This window comes from Camelus ferus, chromosome 23, assembly GCF_009834535.1.
Source record: "Camelus ferus isolate YT-003-E chromosome 23, BCGSAC_Cfer_1.0, whole genome shotgun sequence".
Taxonomy (NCBI): Eukaryota; Metazoa; Chordata; class Mammalia; order Artiodactyla; family Camelidae; genus Camelus; species Camelus ferus.
Genome location: NC_045718.1, coordinates 21401527 through 21417346, shown reverse-complemented (window position 1 = coordinate 21417346; position 15820 = coordinate 21401527). Strand labels below are relative to the sequence as shown.

Sequence of the window (15820 nt, the reverse complement as noted above, 5' to 3'; positions counted from 1 at the left end):
AGGGAAACATACTTAATCTGGCTGTGCCTCAATTTCCTTCCTCATCAGTAAAATGGGGACAGTAACTCCTACCTCAGAGAAGAGATAGGATTCAAGAGAGGGGAGAGAGGATAATGAATGTACCAGCTACATAACAAACCTCAGTAAACTGTTAGCTCCCTGTGAGGCTGTGACTGTGCTGAATGGTTCCTGCCCCTAGAAGCTTCCACTGGCAAGATTAGCATAAAAGGAGAGTTTGGAGACCAGTTCACAAATTTCACACCCAGAGAGTTAAGTAACTTGTTTCAGGTCACACAACTACTGACAGAATTGGGATACAGCAAAAAAGTGATAAAAGGGCCAAGCTGGTGCAAGCTGATAGATTACATAAATAAACATTCAAACTACAGCCTTTCTCTACCAGGAGACGTGTTAAGTAAGCATATGGGGAGAGGCTGTAAGCAAAGCGGTAGGGAGTCAAGGGCCATGGAAAACTTCCTGACTTTTGGGTCAGGATCAGATACTGGTTAATCAAGGAGGGCTTCCAGGAGGAGGTTCTGGGGCTTCCGGGAGTCTCCAATGAGGCTAAGTTGCTCTCCTTTTTTCATCCCTTTCTCAACAATCAACTCTTCTCAGACTAAGGGATACAAGATGGGGTCGGACTCTGTGGGAGAGTGTATCGTGTCAGCTCCCGAGATCGTTCACGATCCGAAGCATGGTCCCTTTAAGGCATCGAAACTCAGTGAACGTTCTACCGCTGGCCTAGCGGCCTTCCCGAGGCGCGCTGACGTCACCTTTCGGGGAAGCGGCTGACGTCAGCGCGTCCTCGCAGGGTGGGGGCCGGGCCGTGACTCACCCGCGCCGTGCCACTGGCCCGGCTCCACCGAGTGCACGTGAGCGCGTCCGCGCTCGTTGCTAATTTTAGCTCCGGCGGCCCGGGTGGGGTCCGGCGAGGTAAAGTCCCGTAGAGGGGACAAGGGGGCTGCGGGCGAGGTTCTTCCGGTCCCTTGCTGCCCAGTCGTCGGTCCTCCTGGAGGACTGGGTCCCGGCCTGAGGTGCTGGGGCGCAAGCGCTTCCCCAGGCCAGGGACTCCGCGTGCCAGCCCATCCCCGCGCTGGTCCTGCCTCAGCGTGGGCGCTCAATAAACGAATCGAGGTTCCTTGCTGGATGGCCACTGGGGACTTCCCAGAGAGGGCCAGGGTTCTGGAAAGTTCCCTGGTGGACGAGGAGCGGTGTAGGCTGAAGTCAGAACTGGAGCGGGGCTCGGCGAGGGCTCCTGCGGGGCGGCGTGGCCCGAGCCCATTGGGACGTCAGCCATCGGTGACCTCTGGGGGGCAGTCATTCAGCATCTCTGGGTGTGATCCAGGGCTTGGCCGGCGTCACCAACAGCGGGGTGGGAGGCTCCTGGGACCCCTACTGATGTGCCGCATCTGTATCAGTAGGGGGAGGGGCAGTGCCCTCGGTGGTGTGAAGGGAGGTGGCCGTCCTAGGATCAGGCTAAGCACAGAGGTTTGAAGGTCACCAGTTGAGCTAACAACGCTGATGCCCCAAACTACAGGCGCTCCATCCCGAGTCCCGGGAGAATGAAGGTGACCTTCCCGAAATGAGATAAAAGCTTCGTTTTAAAGAAAGCAGTGCCAGACACCTTGTGAAATCGACACTCTCCCGTTCTTTGAAGGGGAAAAGTTCTGGAAAGAAGCACTGTCAGCGTAAAGTGAACTGCAGTTTTGACTTTGCAGACTGGTCTGCCGTGTCACAGTGACCTGCATTTTGTTCTTGGTGTGACATCCTCAGGATTCTCTGGGTTTGTCTCCCTAGGCAGCCTATGAAAAAAAATGTTCAGGGAACCTTTGACCTTGTTAGGTGAAGGGTGTTAGACGTTACTAAAGAGTATTAAATACAGTGAAAAACTGGGGATGTCAAATGGTAGTATGGGAACGTTTGCTAATTGTTGGATTATTCATAATTTGTATTAAAAGTGTTTGAAAGCTATAACCTTAAAAAAACTTTTCATATGCCCTTTTCTTAGAAATGATGGGAAGTTAGGTGTGGAGTAAAGGTAGCTTTGGGGATTATAACATGAATGAATGACAGAAATCTAAATCCAAATGTGTAATTTTCATTTGTTTTCCAAAAATACCACATTGGCCTTGGTAAATTGGAAATTTTTTCAAATATAAATATGGAAACTGCAAGTGTTTAGGGCTCTATTCCCCATTCAGTATCCATTTTAACACAGTTAAAAAGGACTGACAGTTTACAGTCTAACAATTGAATACATCCAGGGGTTTGAGTACTGTTTTACAGTGTTCATGTAGCAACAGAAGTCTCTTTGTCCTAATTTTGGACAGTTGCTAGGGCATATTCCTCAATGTAATGCCTATTTTGGGAGAGACTTAAATTGAGCAGGTGTGAACGATGATGAATCATGTTCGCAAACTGAGCTAATTTCCCTTTGTATGGGATATCATTGTGTGTGTATATAATGTATAAGATCTTGAACATAAAGTCCTCAGGTTCAGAAATTAAGGTTTTTAGTCCGGAAAGTGAGTTTTTGCTTTAATAATACTTAACCTTGGAATGGGCCACCTGCATCCTGAAGACAGCCTGTTAGTGTTTCTATGAAGTCTTCCCTGCCCCCAAGTTGGACCTGCTCTCTTTGAGTCACATCTGTTACTCAGTTATTGTTCACTGTGTTGTGATTGTTCGCTTAGGTGTCTGTGTCTCCCACTAGACTAACCTCTTGGGGATGTGGATGAGTGTCTGTCTTTGTATCTCTGGCATCTAGAGTAGTGCTAGCATGTAGTAAGATCTACATTTTTTGGAGTGTTTTGTTTCATTGAATAAATGTGGGTTTTCCAGATTGCACATTTGGGGAAAGGAGAGTTTGTTTTTGTTTTGTTTTGTTTTTTTAATAGTTGAGAGGATTGGGCTGGGACCTATATTGCTTCACAGTTCACTTTTCCAGGCCCACCGTAACTTCTCCCTCACTCCTACCACCACCATGAAGAAGGAGCCAAGGAAAATAAAACCAGTAACCAAACTCTAAATAAATTATTTTGAGATCGAAATAGTGTGCTATCCTTTTAAACATAAAGATGGTAGAGCTCTGTGTGTCTCTCCAGGCCAGAACTAATCCACACACTGGCATTAGGTTCTTTACACAGAGGACTTAGCTAGTCTTTACTTTAAAAAAAAAAAAAAAGGAATTTTAGAACCTCCAATGGTTCTGTGGATGGTTAAGACTGGTTGCTAAATGGAATGTTCATATCAGAAATAGAATTGATTTCTGCACAATGATACTTCATGCTTGCCCTGAGACAAGACTGACGGATATAAAATGAAGATTTTGTACTTATTCTCTTCCTTAGAATTGTCAAAGAGAGGAGGATTTTTACAATAAAGCTTTACTAGCCAAAACTCTTAGCAAACTGGGATTGATGCCACACTTAATTTTATGAAAGACTGACAGCAAAAATAAGTTGCTATCAGAGATTTAGTTTTGAAAATACATACATAGTATATTACACTGATTAGTAATATTTTCTGTAATAACTCAGGACCACTGCAGCATCCTAAATCAGGTTAATTAAGAGTGATGTATATTTGGAAGATTTTTAACAAGGTTTAAATTAGGGTTTTAGAAAGTGGTTCACCTGAATTTTCCCATGCAGAGAATTACATGACTGTGATGAAACAGAGAAACTAGCTTTCATGAAAATGGGAGAGAAGACTAGAAGGAAAGAACAAGGGACTGCTGTTGGCTAGGTGAAGCTTTGACAATTCCTACTCACTTTCCTACCGCCCTCCGGACCAAGAATACATCTTTAGGCCCTGTTTTACCTGGATTTTTTTTTTTTTCTCGAAAGAAAGCCTTCTATAATAATAATAAAAATAATTATCAACAACAACTTTACATTGACTTGGTGGCCTTGGTATGTCTGGGAAAATAAAAACAGAGGGTATTAAAGTAGGAATCATAAAAATCTGAGAAGTTTGATGTATAATTTGGTATTATTTTTACAAGCCAAATTCCAGTGGCAGGGAAGTGACTTTGTTTTCTAAAACAATTATGAGGCTGGGTCCTTTGTGAATGCTTTCTTGGGTATATTTGCTTCTATTGATACCTTAATAAAGAGGAGACATCACTTAATTACCCTTTCCTATGTCCTTAATGGTGCTGTTTCTTTTTTAACACAGTTCTGTTGAAAACAATTGTCTTTTTCTTTGCCTTTTTTAGAAGCTGAGCTGCAATTGTGTTTTAGAACACAACTGAATCTATCAGTTAATGAAGCTAGCTGGTAATTCTTTGTCCTTAACTATTAAATGTACAGTTTTTGGCATATTATATAAACAGGATTTATGGTAATATTCTGGAAGTTTAAATTCATTGAGATTTTTGAAAAACCTCAGATTGTTATTTTCTGAGATATTAAAAAATACATAGCATTGCCTTTACAACACAATGGTTATAATAAAGGTTTTATAATCCAAATCTATATTTTTAAAAACTACATTTTTATATTCTATTTTAAAATTGATGTATTTATTGAATTATATAATACTAAATTGGATTATTAGCATTATAAATAAGTACAAAAATTACTAGACTGCTTCACTTACGAAAATAAAATTTGTTTTGCACCTAAATTGTAAATTTTATTTTATTTTTAGCCAGGTAGTTAAGAGTTCAGGCTTTTTCTTTTTTTAAGTCAGGTGTATTGAGGTAATTTATGTGCAGTAAATTCATCCTTTTAGGTACAAAATTCTATGAATTTTGACAAACTCAGTTATATAATCATTACCATAATAAAGACAGAACATTTCCACCAACCAAGAAAGCAAACTTGTACCTCTTTATAGTCAATCTCTTTCCTGAAAATAAAATTTTAAATTACATTAATGAAATAAGACTTTTAAAACCTGACTGGTACACTGGTTTTTGGGTCGTTGTTGTAAGCTGGATGATAGCTTTAGTGAGAAGGAAAATGTAATTGAAACCTAAGATTTTGAATATATTGCTCTAAGATGATTGAGTAGAAGTGTTACAAACAAAACATAAAGCAAAGGATTGATTTTACTGTGTTCTATTCCATCTCCCTGATGTATGTTTACTTCTCTTTACCCTATATCCATCTCCCCAGATATCTTGATATGCCTAAATCCTAAGTCCTTTTCTCTTGCTAGCTTGTTTTGTCATCTTTTCAGTGAATATTAGAAGTGGAATATTGTTTCTGCCCTCCTGAAATAAGCAACTAGCAGCAAGGACCATGTCATCTTCATTTATTATCACCATCTCTTTCATACCAAAGAAGTCTAAGTGTTTGTTAAATGAAATTTTTTTTTTTTTCATTTGAATGGTTTCAAGTTGAGCTGAGAGTGATCTGAGAATGACTTGGATTTTCTCAAGTAAATGTTGAGAGTATTGGTAATACTAGATTAAAACTTAAAACTCAGTTAAAAACCTTGGTTTTAGAGTTGGATATAAATTTGAATACTGCCTTTACCTTTATCATTTAGCTATGAAACTTCAGGCAAATTTATTTCTCTTAACATCAACTTTTCTTTCTATAAAAAAAAAACCACAGTGAAAAAAGGAAACAAAACAAAATGCATGTCCCACTCTATGACAAGGAATTTGAGACTAAGGTGCTTGTCACAGTGTTTTCCTCATAGCCCAATTCTTTAAACTTGAAATCTTCAGAAGTTACTTTTGATCAGATATTACAGCTATCCATGTAGAAAAACTGTCTTTTAGAATGCAGATGCAGCTGGCTGGACCTGGTCTATGGGTTCAAGGGAATAATTGCTCTCCTAACTTATCTTTCGATTAATTACAGGTTTTCTTTTTTCTTTTTTTTTTTTTTTCTCAGAGAGAGGAAAGAAAGGAGAGTGACAATGGAGAAGAGAAGGGAAACAAGGATGGGGAAATTGAGAAAGGGAGAGATGTTTATTGAATGCATGATGAATGAAGGGATCAACAGCAAAATATCAAAAAAGTTAGCAATATTGTCCTATCTACTCCATCTTGTCATGACATCTATAATAAAAAAGAGGAAAGAGTAAGAAAGTTGCAGAAATAACACAGAAAAAAATAGGTATCTAAATGTTTTGGAAAAATTAAGCCAGAACTCCAAAGTTTCTTTTTAAACAGTGTTAATTTGTATATATTACATAGGATTAAGATTCAGAAAACAGTGGTTCAGAGTTATTTCCCTGTTCTGATAATTTCACCAGTACAATAGTATTAGAGCAGCCAAATTATGAACATAATGAAACAAAAACAAAACCATGCCACTTTTTCTTGCCCAGTGAGCACAGAAAAGAGAATTTTATGGGCCCAGCCAAACTATCAAGTATGAGGGTAGAATAAGACAATTTAAAACAATCACAATCTCAGAAAAATTACTTCTCATTTTCCTTTGTCTCAGGAAGCTACCAAAAGGGGTACTCTATCAAAATGAGGGAGTAAACCAAGAGGAAGGCGTGAGATGCTGGAACCAGGAACTCCAACTGGTGTTATGAAGGAATAGAGGTAATTTTCAGAACTTTTCATAGATTGAAATAAGTTGAAGGAGTGCAGGTGAAAGGAAAAAATAGTCAAGAAAACAGAAGCTAGAAATAAGAAAAAGAGGAATACATACTCTGAGCCTATACAATGTCAAGAATGGGCTGGCAAATCTGGTCCTTAAGTTTCCTACCATCCAAAGCAAAAGGGAAAATGTGCTCAGCTACAAGTTGCATAACGTCCCTAAGATAAAAACAAAGCAGTTGTTTCCCAAATGACTTATTGTGGACCTTATGAAATGGATCCTTTGCTCTTAATCTTGCAATAGAATGTTGTGTTTCATGTGACAGATTACTATTAATTGGTTCCCCGGTAAACTTTCTGGGAGGCTAGAAGGAGGTTGGCAGGTTAGTCTCTCTATCTTCCTGAACAATTTAGGTCTTGCCCCACGCTGCCTCTTTGAAGCAAAACATGCTCTTATAAATGCATCTGGCCATTTTAGGAGGCAGTTTAGCAACTGTCTGGTTACTGGAGCATGTTCATATGGAGTCTCATGCCCCACCCCAAATGGCTCATCAGAGTGTGCCTTCCTACCTTAATTTCTTTTTTTTTAATTTCATTTTTATTTATTTTTTATTTTATTTACTTTTAAATTTTTATTGGGAGGTAATTAGGTTTTTTAAATTTATTTTTTAATGGAGGTACGAGGCATTGAATCCAGGACCTTGTGTATGATAAGCATGCACTGATCTATACCCTCTCCCCTATCTTTATTTCTGAGAGACATTTTGGTGAATATACTTTTCTCTAATGCATTGCATTTCCAATAATGTCTTAGTACCTTTTAGACTAGACCTTCTGGCCCTCCCATTAATCTAACTCTGAATACAATCTAGATAGAAAACTTTCTGATGGCCTTGTTTCTGCAACAGGTAATATCCAGGATATCATGTCCCTCAAGCAGTCTTCCATAGGCATTTATTTCCTGCAACCAGGTTTATATCCATAATTAAGATCGCATTTAGTTAGCAGCTATCAAGTTTGGACTAAGAATTTTCAGTTATCTATCACTTATCATCCCCTAACCACTGATGAGAATTTACTGTACCTCCTGAATGTTTCTTAATTTTGAAAAAGTCAACCCATTTTATTTGATATATTTTCCATTGATTAATTTAATAAATTAATTAATAATTTATTTTCCATAAATTAATTATTTTCCATTGATTAATGGAAAATCAAGTATAATTTTTATAATTCATTGTACATTTGCCATTATTTAACATATAGTTCAATAGTTACTGACTAAACATTGGGAAGAAATTCCTTTTTTTGGGTTTTTTTTGGGGGGGGCAGGTAATTAGGTTTATTTATTTATTTTTTAATGGAGGTACTGGGGATTAAACACAGGACCTTGTGCATGCTAAGCATGAGCTCTACCCCTGAGCTGTACCATCCCCCTCCCAAGAAATATATTTTTAAAATAGGTTTTGAACTAACCTTTAGAAAGATAACATTTTGTGTTATTATCGCTTTTGTGTTTAGAAGAATGTTTATTTACACATAAATAGCTAAATCTCTGAATCCCAAAATTCAAAACCTTAAAAGTAAACTTCAGTTTGTATAGTATTATTAACTGTTCTCTTCCAGGAAGCTTATTAATAAGATTATATTTCAAAGCAATAAACTGCCTGCCTGCCACTTACAGATCAGTTATTACTATGCTAGCATTTTTTTTTTCGTCTTTAGTAGAGTCTAGAAATGCTTAACTAGAAAATGCCGTGGACTCTCACTAGAGTCCATGGTAATATTTTCATTCTGACCTGAAGTAAATTACTTTATATTAAATGAAGATTCAATGAAATAATATTTCTTCACAGTTAAATCTACATTTAGCATTGCTGTAAAAATATATCTAACCAGTTCTTTTATTTTGCATGGCTACTGGTAATTTTTGACTCTTTTTAAAAGTAGGAAAATGTTTTTCTGACCTTGATATGATTTATAAACAATGGTCTCTGAAATACTGATTCATGTATTCCTGTAAGTATGACTGTCATAAATTTAGAAATAATTTTTATAAGTGAGAAAATATCACAGACTTTTTTCTTTGTAAATTTTTTTCCAAACTTAGCAAACTATTTTGACTTTAGAAAAATCTATACATTAACAATTTTCAGGAGTGACAACAACAAAATGGTGAAGTAGTAAGCCCTGAACCCTTCTTTCCCAATAAACACACCAATTCAGCAACAATTCATGAAAAAATTCACTTTGTGAGACATCCAGAAACTAATGAAAGGCTCTTACACACTGGGTGAATGCAAAACCAGACTAACCTAAGCCAACAGGGAGATTCAGGATACCCTCTCATCACAGACCCTGCCCCCAGCACAGTACCATACAGTCAGGAAGAGACCCCCGGCTCCCAGCTTCTCCCAGGGAAGGGAAGGCATTGGTTTGTTTATCTAGCACCCTAGCTAATGCAAGGGAGTAGAATGATATATTCAAAGTACTAAAGGAAAAATATATCAACCAAGAATAATCTGCTCAGCAAAACTGTCTTTCAAAAATGAAGGAGAGGTAAAGATTTCCCCAAACAAAAGCTGAGGGAGTTCATGACCTCTAGCCCTACCTTACAGGAAATGCTAAAGGAAATTCTTCAAGTTGAAATGAAAGGATGCTGAATAGCAATATAGTAGCATAAGAAAGTATGAAACTTTGGTAAAGAGAAAAACATTAAAAATATAGAATATTGTATTATGGTAATGATGATGGATAAATCGCTTTTAATTCTAGTCTATGACAAATGAAACTAATAAACGTATACAGAACATTCCACCCAAAGCAGCAAAATAGACACTCTTCTCAGGTGTACACTGATCTTTCTCCAGGACAAATCACATTAGGTCACAGAACAAGTCTTAGCAATTTTAAAAGATTGAAATTATATCAGGTATCTTTTCTGGCCACAATGGAATGAAACTAAAAATCAGCAGTGGAAGGAAAACTAGAAAATTCACAAATACAGGTTTTCCCCACTATCTGAAAATACAGTGTTCCTACGAAACCTTTCGTAAGCTGAAATGGTATAAAGCAAAGACACAATTACCTTAGAACACATCTTGCTAAAGGATGCACATAAAACATCAAGATAAAGCACAGATGCTCACAGACACAGTTCTGTGGCGGTCTGATACTGAGATGCTGAGTGTAGTTTCCAGGGAAGGAGCTTGGTGGTGTCTTATTCACTGTTTAGGGTGCACACAACCTCTCTAATGGCTCACTGCAAAACAAACACTGAATGCTATTTTCACTTGTCACCTTTTTTTGTAAAAACAAAAACGCTCTGTGGATTTCTTTTGGTTAGCAAAAACAAGTGCTAATTTAAGTCTTTTGTAAAAGCAAAGTAGTGTAAAACAAACTTTCAAAAAGTGAGAGATTTCTGTATGTGGAAATTAAACAACACACTCTTGGACAATAATTTGGCCAAAGAAGAAATCAAAAAGGAAATTAGAAATACCTCAAGATAAACAAAAATGAAAATAATGTACCAAAACTTATGGTATGCAGAAAAGGTAGTATTAAGAGGGAAGTTCACAGAGACAAATACTTACATTAAAAAAGAAGAATGATCTCTAACAACCTAATTTTCACTTCAAGGAGTTAGGGAGAAGAAAAAAAAAAAAAAAACTGACTAAGCCCAAAGTTAGCATAGAGAAGGAGATAAGATTTTAGTAGAAATAAACAAAATGGAACATAGAAAAAAAAGAGAGAGCAATAAATGAAACTAAGGATTAGATTTTTGAAAAGATAAAATTGATGAATCTTTAGATTAAGGGGAAAACAGGAGACTCAAATAGATAAAACCAGAAATGAAAAAAGGGACATTATAACTGATGCTACAGAAAAAAAAAAAAGTAGTATGAGACTACTATGAACAATAATATGCCAACAAACTGGATAACCTAGAAGACATGGATAAATTATTGGAACCATACAACATACCAAGACTACATCATAATGGAACAGAAAATCTGAACATACTTATCACTGGAATAGAAATTGAATCAGTAGTCAAAAACCTCCCCCAAAAGAAAAGCCCAGGACAAGATGGCTTCATTGGTGAATTCTACCAAACATTTAGAGAAGAATTAATACCAGTCCTTCTCAAACTCTTCTGAAAATCGAAGACTAGGAAACACTTTCAAACTCATTTTATGAGGCCAAATTACCCTGATACCAAAGCCAGATGAACATACCACAAGAAAAGAAAACTAAATGCCAATATCCCTAAAGAATATAGGTGCAAAAATCCTCAATAAAATACTAGCAAACCAAATTCAGCAGCACAGAATTAGATCTATGCACATACAGTGAACTGATCTTAGAGAAGTATGTCAAGAATATACAGTGAGGAAAGGATAGTCTCCACAGCAAATGGTGCTAGGAAAACTCAATATCCTCATGCACAAGGATGAAATTGGACCCTTCTCTTACACCACACATAAAAATCAACTCAAAATGAATTAAATACTTAAACTAAGACCCCACACTGTAAAACACCTAGAAGAAAAGAGGGGAAAATCTTCATGACATTGGTCTTGACAGTGATTTCATGGTTGTGACACTAAAAGCACACACAGCAAAAACAAAAATAAACAAGTGGGACTACATCAAACTAAAAAGCTTCTGCACAGCAAAGGAAACAACCAACAGAGTGAAAAGGCAACCTACAGAATGGGAGAAAATATTTGCAAACCATGTATCTCCTAAGAGATTAATCTCCAAAATGTATGTGATGGTTAATTGTGTCAATGTGCCTGGGTTAAGAGATGCCTAGATAGCTGGTAAAACATGATTTCTGGGTGTGTCTGTGAGGGTGTTTCTGAGAGAACTTATTACTAGAATCAGTAGAGTGAGTAAAGAAAATCCATCCTCACCAGTGTGGTCAGACATCCTCCAGTCCATGGAGGGCCTGAAAAGAACAAAAATATGAAGGAAGGGCGAGTTCTCTCTCATTCTTCAATAAGGCACCCACCTTTCCCTACCCACCCTCTCTTCCACCTCTAGTTTAGGATCAAAAAGATTTGAGGGACAGTCGTAACTTTCCCACACGTTTCGTAAAGGAAGCGTCTTTACATAGTTTATATATCCATTGAACATTTCCCCCAAGTAAAGATATGTGATTCCTTTATATTGGATTTACAGTTTCATACAATTAATTAGTAGAGGGAAAAGATAAACATAAAACCATTCTTAAAAGAGGGCATTGGCTTAGGATGGAGCAAATATCAGATCACTAGCAATAAGCATTCTGGGGGGGGTGGCAGGAGCACGGCCCTAGCACGGACTTGGGAGACCTGGATTCCGGTACTGGTGCCCCTCTGACTAGTTGTGAGACCTTTACTGGTCCCTGGGTCCCTGTTTGTGTCCTCATCTGGAAAATGAGGGGGCTCAGTGACCTTTAAGATTTCTTCTGTGGTTCTGTGCTTCAGATGACTTTTAAATAGTAGTGTATTTGAATTGCCAAAACTTAAGCCTTTTTTGCTTTGCTTTATTGTGCCTTCACTTCATCATTGTGATGTAAACATGAGTTTTCAGAATTTCCATTTTTCAGATGGGAGTCTGAGCTGGGTGACTTTGGGTCATATGATAGATTGCCTAACCTCATTTTAGGCGGTTTCCTTAGATCATCATATGTTTAGGAGGAAAACAAGCTAGTTTCTTCAAGACAAGAGAGCTTATTCTACACCACTATTATATTGGCCTCATCAGTTATTCCCTAACTTTTTCAGCCAGATTAAACTGAGTAATCTCATTTCCCGTATTTCCCCTCCTACACCCAGGCTCTCTTATTTGCAGCGCTTTTTTTTAAGAACAACTGCAAAGTAAAAATCCCTGTCCATGCTTCATGGTATGAATTCCTGTCATAATTCCTTTCTTCTTCTACAAGGAATTCCCAAGTTTTGTTCCCTTTCCAGTATTAGTGCACTCTTCTGGATTCTTGTTATTTACCCACCTCTTCTCTACCCTGGGTACTGTATCTTTACTCCTTCCCTCAGCATTTTAAAAGCTTTGAGCGACAGACCACAACGCAAAACATAAGGACACCAGACATTGCCCAACTGCCTGCACATGTTAGTCCTAGTTTTTCAAAGAGAAGAATGAATGCATGTGCAAACAGATTCAGATAGTGGAAGAAGTAAGTCCTCTCACTCCAGACTCTCGAGTCCTTCTTTCTAGAAGTAAAGCTTTTGAGTCTTTTGCCATAATTTCTACTCGTCAAATAAACTAAATATTATCTTTGGTTTGAACTGCTTTCTCTAAATGAAAATCACTGGCCTGTTTCTTTTGAGTGGTATATACAAACGTGATTTATTACCAATGTTTAACACCTTTACATGTTCTACTTTGATTTTTAAGATGAACAATAGATAAAAATCAAAATTATATTAAAAATGAAAAGGGAATGAGATGAACACCAAACTGAAAGCAAAGTCTTGGTTTTGATACAGGCTCTACCATTTCCACTCAGAAATTCTGTAATTCTGTGACTTTCTATACTGACACCCATATTTAAATAATAGAATCCTCCAGAATCACAGTGATCCATGTAGTTCTTCTGTTAATGAAAAGGAGATATGGAACTGTTTTTTGAAAGCCTAATATATCCCAGGGCTGGTGATAATAATGATACATAATTATCTCATTTAGTTTTTAAAGAACTTTAGGAGATAAGCTTATTCTATGTGTGATAAATAGAAATATCTTCAAGATAAATTGTTAAAATGTTTTTTTAAAAAAGGTAAAATACATGTAAGTATGAATGGCATGCTCCAATTAATGTTAAAAAAAAAAAAGGTAGATCCTTGTATATGCCTTGAAAAATTCTGCTACACAAGAAAATGTTAACAGTAGTTAACTCTGATAAATGTTACTAGGGTTAGGAATAAAGAAAAAGATTTTTACTTGTCATTTCATATTCTTTTGCACTTTTTTTGAAAACCAAGGGCAGAGATTAGCCTAGTTCATATATCCCCTTCAGGAGAAAGGAAATAAAAGGAAATTTTGAAGAGCTAAGGGAGTCAGTATTTGTAGTACAACTCACTCTATTGTTTTTGTCATGTGAAGAAAGTGATATTAAAGTAGAAGAAAAGATAGTTGCCTAAGTATAAATAAACCCATGCGGTTTTCTTTTAGAGGGGTAAGAAGGGAGACCCTAAGTTGTCTTTACTCTGCCTTTGGAATCTGATTTCCAGTTTTTGGCAGATGCAGCTTCAAGGTAAATGGAAGTGGGTGAAACAAAGTCTGGCATGTGTGCTATGATGCAGTCACAGTGATTCAGTTCTTGCTGCACAATTTAAGATTTATTTATTTCTTTATCCTTCTTTGCTTTGGTGTTTAAAATGTGTTTTACATTTGAATAAAATGCCCTCAAGTGTAAGAAAAAGTTTTGAACTCCTACATGGTATTCATAACCTAAGCCAAGTCTAAAACGCAAAGACAATAATCCAAATGTAGAGTTGTCTGAAAGACGTTGTATGACATTTACAGGTTTTGGTTTAAATAAAATAGTAAGTAGTCCCATCCTGAGTCTCAGGCGAGAGAGGTCTCTTCCCTGGATCCTGGGTTTCAGAGGGCCTTGCAAACACACACACACACACACACACACAGAGTGTACTGAAGGATACATGGGCACCTCTATGTCAGGATCTGGTGCTCAGCATGACATGGTACAGCCTGTAACCCTAAACATCTGCTCTAGTGACTAATACAATTCAGGTCCCAGGGAAACACCTCATCACATCTCTTAGCTATGAAGTTCTGTGAATTACACTGCCACCAACATCAGAGTCAGACATTCCTTTGGGTACAAAGAGGAGTTGAGTGAAAGCATCACTTAGTTAACAGCAAAGACAAATTACTTAAATCCTTCTCAGATACCATGGAGGCAGTCGATTCCTGCATGAAGAAGTACTCATTCTTCCCACTCTAGAGCCTGACTTCTTCTTCCCAGAAGTAATGCTTTTGAGGCTTCTGCCATAATTTCTATTTTTCAAATAAACTATATACAACTATTTACATGGCATTTATTTTATATTAGGTATTATAAGTAATATAGAGATGATTTAAAGTATATGGAAGGATATAAATAGGTTATATGCAAATATATACCACTTTATATAAGGGATTTGAGCATCATAGATTTTATTATCTACAGGGAGTCCTGGAAACAATCCCCATGGATACTGAGAGATGACTACATGCCTTTATTTTATTACCTACCCAACACTGTCAGCTCATCCACAGAACACTCAGCCATATCCAATAGTAAGGAAATTCTGTTGTCTTTCATAATTTGCTCATATAAAAACCACAGCTTTCACCTATTTTTTTCAACTTGGGTGTTGTATTAGTCAGCTTGAGCTGTCATAACAAAATACCACAGACCGGATGGCTTAGATAACAGACATTTCTTTGTTCATGGTTTTGGAGGCTAGAAGTCCAAGATCCAGGTGCTGCAGGGTTGGTTTCTGGTGAGGCCTCTCTTCCTGGCTTGCATACAGCCATCTTCTTACTGTGTCCTCATATAGCCTTTCCACTGTGCACTTGCAGAAAGAGATCTCTAGACTTAATGAATGAGAGCTTCATCCTTTTGACCTATTTAACTTTAATTATCTCCTTAAAGATGATAACTCTAAATACAGTCATATTAGGATTTAGGGCTTCAACATATGAATTTGGTGGGGGACACAATTCAGTCCATAACTGATGTTATGAAGTGTATTTGTCAAGGTAGAAATATAAATATTAAAAAAACTTAGTTTTTTAACTTGATTTGTGTAATTTTTACATATTCAGACATATTGTATATGGTCCTCCATTTGTACTCTTGCCCTGGACCCTACAGATGTAAGGGGCAAGCCTACAACGAGGAATAAGTATATGCTACAATTTGTGGCTAAGAGTGACTTCCATAAAACCTAGCCCAAGGGGCATTTCTGGAAGAATTTGTCAATGAATCACTCTGTCTTTCAATGGGATGAGCTATATTATGAGACAGTAAGCTCCCTGTCACAGGATATATTAAAGCAGAGGTTGGATGACCAAATGGCAGAAATGTTGGGAGGTGATGCCCATGCTGATAGAAGGTCAAACTAGATGATCATCAAGACCCCTCTCACTTTAAAATCCTGTGAAGTCTCCGTTAGCTAGAAATATGGCTCTCAGGCCTTCTGCCTTAGTTATATCTTCTAGAAAGCAACACTAGCTTTTTAATGCTGGGGTCAGAGAAGTTTTCCTAGGGTACTTAGTTTCTTCTGGACATTT

The 15820-nt window shown here is 37.4% G+C and overlaps 1 long non-coding RNA gene across 1 annotated transcript; it reads left to right on the top strand.

Annotated features, from left to right (window-relative positions):
- Positions 1–327: 327 nt before the first annotated feature.
- On the top strand, positions 328–2847 carry LOC116659223. Its single transcript, XR_004314468.1, has 2 exons — positions 328–933; positions 1538–2847. It is a non-coding gene; the product is annotated as an uncharacterized LOC116659223 (long non-coding RNA).
- Positions 2848–15820: the final 12973 nt, after the last annotated feature.